Consider the following 15,679-nt stretch of genomic DNA (forward strand, 5'->3'; position numbering starts at 1 on the left):
GCACTATTTTCTCAAATAGCTTTGTCCTGCCTGCTGTTGCAGGCAGGTCACACTCTCTCTTAATGCTTTATTTTTATTTTTATAGCACACATTTGCATGTAAATGACAATGCCTTTTATTTATCTGTTTCTGAAACAACACATAAATGAAAAGACATTGTCATTTACAATGCCAATAGCTCAAACTCTGGTAAATGCAAGACCAATTGTATTGCAAAAGCTTGTTTTTCAGCTTACCAATCAGAGTTGGATCTGTAGATAAAAATATTGCTGGTTCTTCAAATCTGAACGAAAGCAGAGGCAGGTCTATACACACATTATTCATCTTAATGTTTGTGTACACGTTTTGTGTTTGAAGAAAGGCATGCCTTGGGCTGCCTAAGTTGTCACCAGTAGGTGGGCAGGTGCCAGATTGCCAAGTGGAAATAGCACTGTCTTCACTTCTCATGTGAGGTGATTTAGGGTAAGGGGTGAGGTCATTTCATAGGTCTATGCAGCTTCCATTTTCTACAGACGCTTATGTATCTCAATACACGGTCCGCAGAACAAATTGGTTACATTTTTTCAACTGTTACAAAAACGAATAAAGCCCTGCGTATTTTGGTTTAAACAAAGTCCTGCCTTTGGACTAGAAGTTTGTTGGCTTCTGGTTTTAATTCGGCTTAGCCTGCTTTCACAGTAATGGCCTCAGAAGGACACATTGTCAATCACAGACATGCACACACATATAATTTGTAATGATATTCGAGTGAACCTGGCAAGAAGAGATGGCATGTGACTAGGTTTGGAAATCACAGTATTTTCAAGATGGGCTCATCTCAATATATAGACGGTCACTAACAACGGAGGCATCTGTTTTATGGAAATCACAGTATTTTCAAGATGGACACGTCTCAGTATATCAGCTGTCACTAACAATGAGGTATCTATGGTCTCACATTTTCCATTCAAAATGCATTTCCATAAACTTTAGTACGGGGTTGTTAAGGCATTCACATGCTCTCCCTGGATTATTGTTTCTGATCCCCTGTACTTCCCTTGGTACTCATGGTTTAAGGGTAGCAAGCGCTGCCCTGAAGTCATCACTGGGCAAAGGTTGTGTAAAGTCACTCTACCACTCCTGGAATTTTGCTGAATTGGGTTTATATTTAATACTAAGACTCGCCCAACTCTGTGATGGTATGTTAACATGGTTCATATTATGCCGCATTACCCCTGGCGCATACAGGTCACAACAATAATACACACTGAGAGACCCAGGATAAATGGACTGGAAATTGAAATCCCAAGTTAAGATAATATTTAGATGCTGGAAGGCTAGGAACGAGGCAAAGATTCAAAGGGAAGGTATTCCAGTGATAAGCTGACAGATGACAGAAAGAACGCCCTTCCATTTGGCAAAACCAATTTATCTGGTTTGCAATAGGGCCTGATTTACCAATCTTAAGGCTCTGACATGTCTAGTAAGGTTTTTCTCAGTGTGCCATACTAAGTGCAACATCTATTCCTAGATATGGGTGGTATAACTTAATGTGCCATAGAAATGAACTTACACACCACTGATGAGGAAAACGAGTGGGAAATCAGCCTGGGATTGTTTGTGCTCCATTAAAGACGTCATCAACAACAAAAGGGGAGCTAGAGAGTGAAAAGGGAGAAAATGGGGTGTCCTCCACTTACAATAAAGCCTACACTCTACTATCCCATTCTTCAACTGCCTATGCTGGATCACCTTGTAATAAGCAACCTAAAGGAAGTTCCAGGCTTTAAGGGTCTGTCCCTCTCTTCTTAGGGGCACTATCACTGGCGGTATGTGTATGTTCTATAACAACAGGAACGGTGTCAAATGCCAGGAAACACATTTTTAAAATTAAAAATAGGAAGCGCCTTTACAGGAGCCGCAACCAGGAGCCTGTTGGAAAACGTTACCAACGAGTTAAGTTTGTCATCATCTGCAACTTTATATTCAAGCAGGAGATTCTACAATAGATATGGACTAGATATTGCTATGGTAGTTAAATGTAGAGTGAACTACACAGACTAACCTTCTAAACTGTCCTCCTGCTACCTTGTGTAGTAAGGTCCCCAAAGGAGAGTCCAGCGACTTTGTAACTCACCTCATTCTATCGAATTTAAAAATGTGCCAATAAGGGCACTGAATAGCTTTTTAATGTACAAGCCATTGCCTCATATTTAAAAACAAGTTACATGCTCAGACAATTTTGTCACGACCAGTAATTTGAATTGCAAAATTAAAATAATATTTTGGTTCAGCAACGCTAGGAAGTAGGCAAAGATTCAAAGGGAGAGTATCCCAGTGAAAAGCCGACAGATGAGAGAAAGAACGACCTCCCATTCTGGCAAGACGAATATGCCGAGTTTACAATAGGGCCTGGTTTGCCAATCTTTAGGCTCTAATGTGTCTACTATAGTTTTTCCAGTGTCCACACTGAGTGCAACAGCTATGCCCAGATGTGTGTAATGTAACTCACTGTGTCATAGAACTCAAGTTACACACCGCAGAGGCCAAATAAGTCAGAAATCAGATGGGATATGGCGATATGGGATGGGGTAGACTGTTCCTATTGGAGAAGGATCCAGGCTAAATCGCATATTGTTATTCCTTTCTAGAGTGGCACAGTGATTGAAAAAACACTGGAATCGTCTGGAATGTGGCTTAGAGTAATTTGCATGGGATAACATCAATTCAAGTATTTCACCATTGCTTTGTTGTTCCTATTGGTTATTGTCTACATTTTATATAGCTTTTCCATGTAAAAGCTAATAAAACGGAGAGGACTATTTTGTGCATTCCTTTTGTTGACTTTTTTTTGAGGAGCATGTATTTTAAAAAGTCTCTGAGGCCTATTCACAAATGTAAATTTGGCTGTAAACCTAAGTTTATGATCTCATTATCCACAGTTACAACATCCTCCAATTTACAGGGTGACTACTGGCAGTCTTAAGCCTTTTTACATGGGTGGAATCTCTACCAGATGGGAAGAGAGTTCCTCGCCCATAAATCCTACTTAAGGACTTAGGGTATTCCTGGGAGTTTCAAAAAGAGTACTTAGACTTGGAAGTTTGTGAACGCCCTGAGCAAGTACATTTATGGGTATTTGCAAACTGCCACTATTCCCCAGTCCGGTCTGGAAATGGCTGTATCATTACTTCAGCTGAATGCTGGTGTGGGGGAGGGGTGGGGGGGGGGGTCCCCGATCAGAACATTTTTTCCATGGAGAAATAATTTTCCTGTAGAGAAACAAAATGGTTGTTTGCTTTTAGAATTACACTCCCTCTGCTCCTAAGCTTACTTCTCAGCCAGGAGAATGAACAGAGGGAATGCACTCCAACAGGGAATTCATGTTATTTTCTACAAAAAATTTGAAAACCTGCACCAGGCACACCTTTCAATGTGAATTCCTTGAGGAGTTTATCAATTCCATAATGTGGGAAATTGACCCTAATGCAAATATCTAATTGTAGAATTCCATTTTTTTCCAATAGGCTCCGTGTTGTGGGAAAACTGGGAGCATTGTGCAAAGGAAAATTGTGAATGCATGAGATGTATCAAGTGGACGACCAGAGGTGCCAAGAGGCATTTTAAAAGGAGCCCAGAAATGGGTCCTCCATAATAAAATTGACAGCTGCAGAGCATTTTTTGACACAAAAACTGATTTACATACATCTGGCTCATGTCAAACTTAAACTCAAGAGGCAAAATATTTTTAGAAAATTGTGCTGTGGGTGCAACCAATAAAATGTGTGCACCTATTATATCTGTAGGTCACATGCTTTTGATCCAGCTTTCATAAAGCAGAAGACCACTGACAAGCAAAGCCTCTCTTGACACAACACTTTAATGTCTCATCTAAATAGGTCTGCATCCCTCTGCACGTCTTCAACACAAGTTGAACCACTTGGGCACATGCCTGTCACAATGCACTGCATGCACCTTTAGTTGTGCAAGCACATTTTAGGTGATCAAATAAAACTGTAGTCCAAAACTAGGCGACAGAAGCGCGCATAACCATCCTCCTTTATCAACGAAACAGAAACCAAGCACTAGCGCGAAGCAGTCCATTATATCCAAGGCCAAGTGATTTAGAGTCTTCTGACGTTTTGCACATCTCAAATGTGTGCGATGTCTCGACATCCAACCCTTCATTGGCTTGCTTCTGCAACCTTCTTCTTATGCCATTCTTAGCCTCAAACAACCATTCGGGTTTCAAATATCTATTGCCAGTTTTACTGGATCTAACAAAGGCTTTTGTAAGCGCCATTATTACCTTCATCCCAACCACATTAACTAGCTAGGGCTGTGCTTTCTTCTTTCTTATCTGAATTTTGTTTGCAAAGTCACCATAGAAATTTTAATTCGATCCTGTCATGCTTGATAGACTTCAATGTCGTTACTTTTTGCCCTAAACACACATGGTTAGCTCTACTTCTGTCCCTCATACCTGACTGCGCAATATTTTATAATTATTTTTATACTTCAGTGATAAATCTATTTTCTTCCAAGAACCATTTTCTAGTGTTGTGTTTTTTGCTTGTTCTAGGCTTGAATTCACATTTATCCTGTGTTCTTTAAAATTGCTCTTTCTATGTGTACGTTCTCATCGTTCTGTGGCTCTTCAAGCTCAGACAAGCCCTTAAGTAGGGGGCTTCAGTTCCATAAGGCTGAAAGAAACGGGGAGGGGTGAAACTGTTCGTTCTAGTCTGCATTTGCTGGCAAATTGTCAGAAAAGCAATTATTAAGATCCTGTAGTTTTGGAATGCTTTCAGTCAGCCTTAAAATAAATATGCTCCTAATACAAACATTTTATGGTTTTGGAAAAAATTGTGTTCTCCAGCCAGGATACAGAAGCACATGAAAGCTCAAAAAAAGAATGTTTGCCCACTCCGTGGTGTGCTATATTAAAATGCCCAGGTAGATCACTAAAAACCACCCATGTCATCCTTCTAGCACCACTAGAAATACATTGGACAAGATCGGACGGATGTTGGAATGGATGCTGTTTCAGCTCTTGACCGTGGGCAGTTAGCTTGGGATGTGATCCAACTCGGCCTTTGTGAATGCTTGGACATCAATTGATTATTAAAGTTTGAACAAAAAAAGAAAAGAAATGTATATTTTGTTTGAGGATGTTAGCATACGTGTTAATAGCACATAAAATATTAGGACAGTGTGAAAGCCGCATGCCCATTCATAAATAAATCAGCTTCACATACGCACATCATCATTGTGTTCAGCAGAGCACCACGTTATTGAGCAGTGGGAAACTTGCCACTCCACGCATGCGTACCCTAACATCGATAGGGGTAGCTAAATGCTCCCATGAATGTAGGCCCTGTTTCAGACTACATCCACCAATCTAAGGGCACTAGGGCATGCACCTAGAAGACCTGCTGATTGGTACACATCATCAATTCAAGGCTGTGAGGTTAGAGCTCCACTTTCAGAATCTGTGCATGTACCCTGTCTTACACAGCTGACACACAGAAAAAAAGGCCACCCTCCACCAGCCGTTCCTCTCATGCCATGGGTTGACAGGGATTGCAGAGTCCCTTGTATTGCTTCCACCTGCCTATCAAAACCTTAGAGAGGGGGGCACTCAATTTTCAGGCCCCACTCCTTTAGGGCATACACACACAGAGAAGCACAGAGGGAAAATAGAACCCAGGTCGCCCTCCACTCATATAGTCATATCAACACAAATGACCGGGTCCTTCTAGGCCTTTTCTTATTTCAAAAAGTGTACATCTTATCAGACTTAATCTTTTGTTTATCTCCCCTTGCTTAATGATGTTAGGGTTAGAGAGAGTACTATTTAATGGCCACTTTAAAAAAACATCATCCCACTATGACAGTCAACAAAAGCAACAGACAATGACTCTACTGTGCCTAAAAAAAGTGTGAAAAGGCAAGATGACCCCTCACGGGCGCACCACCATCTGGATATCTGGTTGGTACTCACCAGTGTAGCCCTGTTCTCCTCCTCGGCGTTCATCAAGCCTTAAATGAAAAAGTGTCCAAACAAAAATGTAATGTAAGTGCAATTGAAGCGCAGTGAGAAAAAATAAATAATAGAAACCAAACCAAACCAAAAATCTGTGTATTATAGTTAGGAATGCACGTAACCAATCATTTTATTCTTTAAACTTTGTGCAGCCTAACTAGTTAAGAAAGGAATAGGTTGCTGATCCTGCAGCCCAAGCCCACAAACCCACGTTTCATTGCCTTTTACCATTTGAGGCAATTTGTAAATTGTCTCATCCTGTTAAAGGATGAGACAAGGAGTGTTGCGTATACCATACCGATTACAGGATGAGACAAGGAGTGTCGCGTACCATACCGATTGTGAATGGATACGGAGGACGGCTCACAGGAGGGGTCGTGTCTCGTTTTTAATTAATCCCTTGCAGCCGGTAGGAGACACAATGGCTCAGTAAGGTCTTGTTTAATGTTGTGTCCAGCATTGATGCAGTGGCTAGAAAATTCGCGCCCTGATGAAATTACCTCAAATGGTAAAAGGCAATGAAACATGTTGGCTTGTGGGCTTGGGCTGCATGATTAGCAACCTATTCGTTTCTTAACCAGTTAGGCTGCACAAAGTTTAAAGAATAAAATGATTGGTTACGTGCATTCCTAACTTTACAATACACAGATGTTTGGTTTCTATTATTTATTTTTTCTCACTGCACTTCAATTGCACTTACATTACATTTTTGTTTAGACACTTTTTCATTTAAGGCTTGATGAACGCCGAGGAGGAGAACAGGGCTACACTGATGAGTACCAACCAGATATCCCGATGGTGGTGCGCCAGTGAGGTGTCATCTCGCCTTTTCACACTTTTTTTAGGCACAGTATAGTCATTGTCTGTTGCTTTTGTTGACTGTCATAGTGGGATGGTGTTTTTTTTAAAGTGGCCATTAAATAGTGTACCCTCTACCCCTAAAATCATTAAGCAAGGAGAGATAAACAAAAGATTAAGTCTGATAAGATGTACACTTTTTGAAATAAGAAAAGGCCTAGAAGGACCCGGTCATTTGTGTTGATATGCCCACTCCTTTAGGGACCTTCTGTTCCTACACATGTTCCGTACTGGAATTTTCACACTTCCTTATGGGAATACCCCCAAAAAAATAAAGTAAAGCCTCCCAGAGAATGCATATTCAATGAATGCAAAAGTGCTCACAAATTCCATATTACATTAATTCCCTACTGTGGCCCATTCCATATCAACTAGTTTCTCCCTGAGCTCTCACAATTCAACCTGCGATTTGAGGAGATGGCTACTACTTCTTTTATATGGCCACAAGTATTGTTTCGTCAAGCATTTAGCAGGAAATTCAGGACAATTCTTAGTTTGCGCATAAAAAGATGCACAGAAAATATATAAGTATCTTGATTCCTTGTTTAAAATGTACATGTGAATATGGTGCACCAGCCATGTGCTAAATCGATGCAGTTATTTTTGCATATGGTCTGTTCGAGGTTGAAACATCGATATGAAAGTAATGATTTGCTTCTGCTTAGCTCCTCTGTTGCAATCCTCTCTTTCGTACCACTAATCGGATAAAAGAATAGGATTTATTCAACAGGCTTTACGATATTCTGCACTGTTATACAATCATGAAACAAAGACGACTCAGTATTATAATTTTTTTTTAAAGATAATGTGTATTTAACCCCATTTTTTGCACAGCTAGTGCGTGCTTAATTCTTATTTATACTAGGAAACAAAGTCTTTATGTTTTATGCCAGTAGCATACTGACAAGCTATAAGTGTTGGTGCAAAATGCAATAAAATAAAAGCACTTGTTCTCAATATGAATATTATGTTTTTCTAGCACTATCCCGTGCTACACTCAAATTCACACATATCCAGTCACTGGGTGATGCCAAGTGAGGTTCCTGTCTACATGACGCTGTGCATTTCTCTAGACTTTGCAGTCATCTTGTGGCTAATTAGTTTCTACCCTTATGTACCATAATACGCCTATGGTTTATGTTAGATTTGGGGGTCTCCAGTTGGCACAGGTAGGTACTTGTGACAAATGGGGACCCTTGCCTCTAGTCAGGATATGGGGATTACACTCCTAAAATAACCCCTGCTCACCCCCTTGGTAGCTTGGCATGAGCAAACAGGCTTATTACAGAGGCAGTGTGTAAAGCATTTGTGACCACATACAGTAACCCAGGGACACCACTACAGATGGACACCAGACAAGGTTTTATATAAAAAATAAGTATACTTTTTATAGAGCTACCACAAGACCATAAACGACAAAAATACACAAAACTATTACTTTAAGAGGGTAGATTTAGCTTAGTTCAGTTCAGTTCTTAATATGCGACACTTTGCGTTAATGTACCTTAGGTTGCGCTGCGCTTCCACGACAAGCAATGTCGCAGCGAGGGAAATGTGGCAAAGTTCAAGTACAAAGAAATAAAGAAGTGAAGTTCTTCCAGATACTGCATGCTTCTCCAGGGATGCGAGAAGTTCTCGGTTTGTTGCGTGGACTGCATCGGCGACACCCTTGTTCCGTGATGCGAAGGCAGCAGCTCCACTTGCGACAGTTTTCTCCCACGATGCGTGAAGCTTCCGCACGATGCGACAACTACAGCGGCGACATCCACGATGCGACGGCAGCAGCTCCAACGACGGCACGCTTCTCGGGGATGCGAGGCACTTTTCTTCGATGTGGTGCAGTGCGACAGTTCCAGCGGCAACACCCTCCCTTGGAGTTGCGACGGAAGGCACAGCGACACGCTCGGACCTCGTTGCGAGACTCTTCTCTCGATGCAATGCAATGCAACAGCTACAGTGGCGACACCCTCCTTCGGAGTTGCGACGACAGCAGCAGCAACAACGGCGACACGCCTCCTCTTTATTGCGGCACTCTTCTCTCTGATGCGTTGCAGTGCGACAGTTCCAGCGGCGACACCCTCCTTCGGAGTTGCAACGGCAGGCACAGCGAAAGCAACACACTTCTTCTTGATGAGTCGCGCTTCCAGCTCCTTGCGACACGCAGTTCCTCAGAAGACCCAAAACAGCAGTAGGCACTTTCAAAAGAACTCTGGGGAGCTGGGGGTGAAGTCTGTTGTCCCTGAGACTTCAGCCGGAGGCAGGCTCTTTTCCAAGCCCTTGGAGATCCTTCACAAGTTGAAAGCAAAGTACACAAAGTTCCTTTGTCCTTCCTTTGGCAGTAAGGCAACCACTGCAGGCCAATCCCCCAAGCAGCGCTTCAGCTTGGGAATAGTCTCTCCTCAGTTTCCTCAGTTTCCTCTCCTCAGTAAAGGTTTCTTCTTGTAGTCTAAAGTGATCTAATTTAAAGAGATCAGGGTCCCAATATTCATACCCCAAAATCCTTAGTTCTGAGGAAAGAGGGGCCTTTGCCCAGTCCAAACCAGTTCTGAAGCACTCCGTTTACCAGACTTCTCCTTTCCTTTCACAGTGCAGGGCAGGCACATCAGACGACCCACAGGAGGTGGAGTCAGAATTGTGGAAGGCAAGTATAGTCCTGGAGCAGTTTGTTTACAGGACTCCTTCTCTTCTTTCAGTGTGCAGGGCAGAGACATCAGCCGCTCCCCAGGAGGTGAAGCCAGCTTTGTTGAAGGCAGGCACAGCCCTATTCAAGGTTTAGGTGCAGCTCCTCCCTTCCATCTACATGCAGATCTCTCTATTCACCACTAGGCTGACTTATCCTGTCTCTTGGAATCCCCCAGCCCTGTCACTCACAAAACCAGACAAAGGAATACCCAACCTAGCAGAGGCAGGCTTGAAAGGTTAGGCAAACAAATACCTACTTTCTAAAAGTGGTATTTGCAAACACAGAGCGTTAAAACCAACTTCATTAAAAGATGTATTTTATCATTCTGAGTTCAGGCATACTAAACTCCAATTTCTACCATGTTCTCTAACTCAGTTAGGATTATAAAATGTAATAATTCTAAGCCCATTATGGCCTATGGAGAACTGGTAGCCTTGCAATAGTGAAAAACTAAATTGGCTGTAACTCACTATTAGGACATGCCACATACACCAGGGCTTGTCCTACCTTATACTTACAATGAACCTTTCCCTTGGGCCTACCATAGGGGTGACTGATACAAAGAAAAGGGAAGGTTTAGGGACTGGCAAGTGGGTGCACTTGCCCAGTCAGCATGACAGTACCAGACTGCACACAGGCTCTGCAATGGCAGACCTTAGCCACATTTTACAAGGCTGCGTCTGTGGGTGGCACAACCAGTGCTGCAGGCCCACCAGCAGCATTTGGATTTACACGCCCTGGCCACACTCCGTGTACTAGACCAGGGTCTGAAAATTAAACCAAATAGCCAAACATGGAACCACTGATTAATACATGAATTTACAATAGGGAGCACTTGCACTGTGGCACTGAATAGCAGTGGCACAGTGCCCAAAGCATTTAATACCAGCAAAAACACATGAGGCAATAGCAAAAAATGGAAGGGAGACCCACGCCAATGGTGCCAGGACCAACAGTTTAGAAGCTCAAACAGAAGAATGAATGGATTATTTATTTAAGTTTTAAAGCACTATCTTGCGGTCTAGGGAAAGTCATAGCACTTTAATTGATAACGTAAATACTCAGAGGGCGCAGCATGATTAGACACATCACACGCACAATTTTGCGGGATTTAAATGTCGACGGAGTTGGATCAATTGCAACCACCCATGGTGATATCACAAAACAGGGTCCCTGGACAGATATCTTAGCCAGTGGGGAGATCGAAAAAGCCATTTCGTAGGCTATACTTTTCAATCTTTTTTTATCTGGAGGCATTTTATAGGCATGTTACTTCAATATAATATTTAGTAAACTGTTAATTGAAAAAATCTTTTGAAATTTATCACGTTTACAAGAAGCGTCAACCCGCTTTGACTGTCAATTCAACTGACTCTCTTCCTACACTTGCTTTTGTGCACATTTCCTCCTCTAATGAAAAACACATAAGCAGAGACGTTTTAAGGTTTAGGCCAAGTGGGCAATTGCCCAAGGCCCCCGCCTTCCTAGTGGCCCCTGGGAAAGAGAACTTTCTCTCTAGCTCATTTCTGTAAATTTCTGAATATTTACCTTCAAGGTATAATTCAATATTGTTAGGCAACACAGGGCTTGAATTAGCAGAAAGCGGCCAATAAAATTCAAAGTTGTGCTAAACAGTGGTCCCCAAACTATTTCTTACCCAGGGCCATCCAAATCCTTAAGATGACACTACATGTTAGGCCAGTTTGTGGCAGTCAAATCAGTACAAAAAAGCCTTCAGCCAATTAAAACCAAAGACGGTGGCCACACGAAGGTTCTGGGTCACTGTTTTTGTTCCCCGCCCCTGTGTGACGTGCTACAGCATGCTCTGCACTTCTGAGGATCTGGGATTTTGAGCAACAAATGTTTGGCACACAAAGGATTCTCACTAGGGTCACATTTTACAAATTGCTCATGGTAAAACATCGATCTTTTACGTGCATTAATGAACATCTGTAATTGCACTTAGAATGCATAGCAAGAACAGCCTGCTGCAGTGTTTGCTAACACCCAATTAAGGAGTGATTTGCGGTTCTGCCACTAGGCTTGCATCTGTCAATGACTGCCGGTTGCACAGTGATGCAATTACAGTTCAGGTGTCAGCAACTCACCAATCACAGGCGCTGACTCAGGCTGTTCTACTGAAGGAATAACAGAACATAAGAAGCCACATAAAAAGTGCAAATACCCAGACAGTAACAACCACAAAGCCAATAGTTTTGGCTTTGTTCTAGTATTGTCCAAGTGCACTGCTCGTACTGTAAATCTAGCAGAGACAGGCAACGCGCCACGCTGTAAACCGTGCTTGATGCAGGTGGCCAGGAAAGTCTGTAAATAGCAAACAACTTCATGATGGAGGTGGGCAGGCCAGCAACCTCACAGAGAAAGCCAAGCCTGGGAAGAGTCAGTGCTCATGCAAACACAATATACAGACCCCACAATTCGAAACAAGCTTTTGGACTTTTGCAAGTTTCACCTTATAACATCGTGTGTTAAAAGCAATACTTAATTTCCTTTACGGAGTTTTATATAGCGCAAATTTGACTGGAAGCACCAGTTACCTGAGGACACATTATTTTTTGTTAGGCACGGGGAGATTAAGTGATTTGCCCAGGATCACAGGATGCTCATTGTAGAGACTCTAACCCAGTTCCCCAGACTGGAGGTCGACCGCTCTAGCCGTTAGGCCAACACCTATCCCCCTTTCTACAGAGGAACTTCAAAACATCAAGAATTTTCAGCACACACTGCCTATGATTCCTAGAGTGAAGCGTGGGAAGACACTGCCACGTGCATTGCATTTTTGGCCAATGATATAGTTATACATGACTCAACATTATAGTCCACGTTAAAACAACAACAAATGTAAAAAAATAAAATTAAAATAAAAAAGTAAATTGATACTTGTATAGCGCACTACCCACCCGCAAGGGTCTCAAGGCGCTTGTACGAATACTGCTGTGGAACCCGTCCTGGCTTTCCCTGGGAGGCGTATACTCCTGGGCACCCTCAAGGTGGAGGCCAGGCATCCTTAGCGTTGTGGTGGCCGTTGTGGAGATTACGCAAGCTATTGCCCAGAGTTGCAGAGTGGGACTCTATGATTGGAATAGGCACCGAGGGGAGAATGATCAGGTCCGTGGAATTTTTGAGCCCAAGACCCGCCGAGGCGGGGAATTGAACCCTGGTCCCGGGCTAGAACTCTGCATCAGGGTCTGCCGCTCTAACCATTGAGCCACACTTCTCCACTGTAAGAGTGAAATGTTGTGTACTGCAGGTTCTGACAAGAATTACTTCAAGGTGCTCTTAAACTCTATACACTGTGAGACTGAGGCAAAGTGAAACAGACCGACTTGCCCATTCGTACACAGTTTGGCTAAGTGGGGTAGATAGATTTGAGCCCAGATTTCCTGGACACACATGCTGTAACTCAGCCGCCAGACAAATAGGTTGTCTTCTTCCTGTTTCACAACAAAGAACAACGCGTTGTTTAATGGTCATTCAGGGGCGAAATTTCTACAATGGATTCAATAACGCTGGCTTGAAAATGCATGCATAATATGCTATGGAAACTTCACACAACATAAGATTTTTCTAGAAAAATGTTCATATGATTTAATATTAAACGGTGCAGGATCAGAAAAGAGACTGGGTATTCGGAACATAATGCAATCCAGCTAAGGGCATTGATTATACTGTTTTCCACATTGCAAACTTAAGTTTAAGGAAAAGTAGGACACTATTTGTTATGTTAATATTTTTTATGTTATTATCACTTGCTTCTTCTGACAAACAATTTCAGGAGAGGCAATGAGATCACCGAGATCCCACAGAGTTTGCTGTCATTTTACTAGCATTAAATGTGATGTATGTGAAGCAAAGCTTGGATGCAGACTGTACTCAATTTCACTTACATTCCAGTCAAGTTCAGTGGAGTGAGTTTAAATGCAAATTTGGGCTTTCAAATGTTGTTATCCATGATAAAGATGAATTGACAGATGTTCCTCCATTAGCAGCAGGCAGCTGCATTTTTTAGGTCAGGCCTACCTGAATGCACAAGCATGTTGGTGCTGAAACCCACTGTCAACATTCAGTGAGCTTACAGCCCACCAATTCCTTAGCATTGGTTGGCTTTGCCATTTAATTGCTTGCTTCTTATTTGATGGATTGCCTTCCTCTTCTTGTGTTTGTCTATCCCCTGGAGCACAGCCTCTTTACTATCCTGTTGATTGTATGACTTGTATCCGTCCACTGCTCACATTTAGAGAATTGTTTTTTTTCTTTTTAGCTCTCTCCCTCCTGGGCTACTTCCCCCTCAAGTACTCACCCCGTGCCTTTTTTGCGCCCCACTCCAGCCAGCATATATGAAAGGAGAAGATCTGGCACACAAAGGCTTTGATGGCACTGGGGGAAGGGGCATCTAAAGCAGAAGATCTGCTTGGAATTAAACAACTTCTAGAGACCCATACATCTGCTCTCTATGCTACTACAGGGAATCAAATGGCTGAAGAGGAAATTATGCGGCAAGGGTTTCCCTTTACATGCCAAAATGTCCTTATTCTTTTTTAATTCTGTTCAGAGTTCCCTGTGTGAAAAGTATTTGAAAACTAAACCACACCATGTATAAAGATTGAATACATTTAATTCAATTAACAATTTTGAGATACCATAAGAAATGTTTTTTCCACCAGTATTTTTTTTCTTTCCCCTTTTTTAAATAATACTTTATAGACAACATTGTCAAAGATTACATGTTGGCATTCACATGACAATGCACAAACCTATGGGCATTGCCAATGCGTGCTTTAATTTTTGAATACTCCATAAGGGAGGTAAGTAGCTTTATTTTTACTCAAAATTAAACAAGAACCCGATATTTAGCCTGGGTCAGGCTTGAGCCTTCCTTGGCTCACCCTCCCCTTTATTTTAATAAGTGACATTATTTGTCTCATGTACATTCAGACACACACGGTATACTCGTTGCACAATTTGCACACACACAAACACAGATTATAGTATTTGATTATTTGCATCATGCCCTTCATGCACGCAAAAAAACTATAAATAAAGCACTTTTTGTAGTACACGCTTATTGCAGAGAGCCACACCAATAAACTGCTTATGCTGCACAATTGTATCAAGCTTTGGAAATTTCCAGATGTGTACAATTAAAAAAGAATGGGTACATATATTCTTACGGACATATGCCATTTTTATAAACTATTATCAAACACTGTGTACTCCTTCCTTTTTACTAGATATTTAGATAACCATAGAAAAGTATTTTTAGAAGTTATTTTAATTTAATTTGCAATGTAGAATTATTTGTATTATATAATGTTGTACAACACTCGTATACTTATTGTCACTGGTGGTATGTGCTAACACTGCAATTGCCAAAAGGAACAGTGTTCTGAGAAAAGCTGCAAAAACTAGATGCACTTCTCACTTTTTGTGTTTTACATCCTCTTATAGCTATTAAAACAAGCACTGACAAAGCCTGATGGTCTGTCCATTTTGATCTATTGAGTTTGCCAATCTCTTTTTGCCAATGCTGTACAGCATAGGCAAAATTAAGTGCCTTTAGTAGATGTTGTGCAGCATCAGCAAAAAAAAAAAAGACAATAAAAATACAGTTGCAATGACATAACCACACATGGGAAATGTGGGTATATTGCATTTATTTTATTTTATATTTAAAGTTCTAATGTGGCCAATGGCACTCGGAGCAGAAAATAATGAAATTATTTTTTACTTGCACTAAGGCATTATTTAAAAAACAAAAAAAACAACGGGGTTGCCTGCCGTCAACTGGCATCTGTTGTGCCCCCAGAAAGAATATGAATAAAAACAAATTGTATTGGAAGGCACAGAGGAGGAACGGAGGAGTACATACAGGAAGTTTATGGGGGAGAATTCAAAGCAGGAGATGGGATCAATGAAAAGTTGACAGAAGAGCAACAGAAGCATTTGAGGTGTGGGGGAAGCGGATAAAGAAAAAGGAAAAAATCTTGGATCAGGGAAGCACGCAATGGAGGCATTAGGGCTGTGGGGAAGAGAGGGCAATATGGAATATAAGACAAGGAAGGAAAACCACTGAACAAGAAGTAAGCAAATTAAAT

The 15,679-nt window shown here is 41.7% G+C and overlaps 1 long non-coding RNA gene across 1 annotated transcript in view; it reads left to right on the top strand.

The window, feature by feature from the left end:
- LOC147751169 (uncharacterized) overlaps nucleotides 1-15,055 on the top strand; it is a 142,824-nt gene extending 127,769 nt beyond the window's left edge. The window contains exon 3 of the long non-coding RNA XR_015299946.1: nucleotides 13,846-15,055. This is a non-coding gene — a long non-coding RNA (uncharacterized LOC147751169). The remainder of the gene's footprint in view (nucleotides 1-13,845) is intronic.
- Nucleotides 15,056-15,679: the final 624 nt, after the last annotated feature.

Source organism: Lissotriton vulgaris, chromosome 1_1 (assembly GCF_964263255.1).
Source record: "Lissotriton vulgaris chromosome 1_1, aLisVul1.2, whole genome shotgun sequence".
In the NCBI taxonomy this organism is placed as follows: Eukaryota; Metazoa; Chordata; class Amphibia; order Caudata; family Salamandridae; genus Lissotriton; species Lissotriton vulgaris.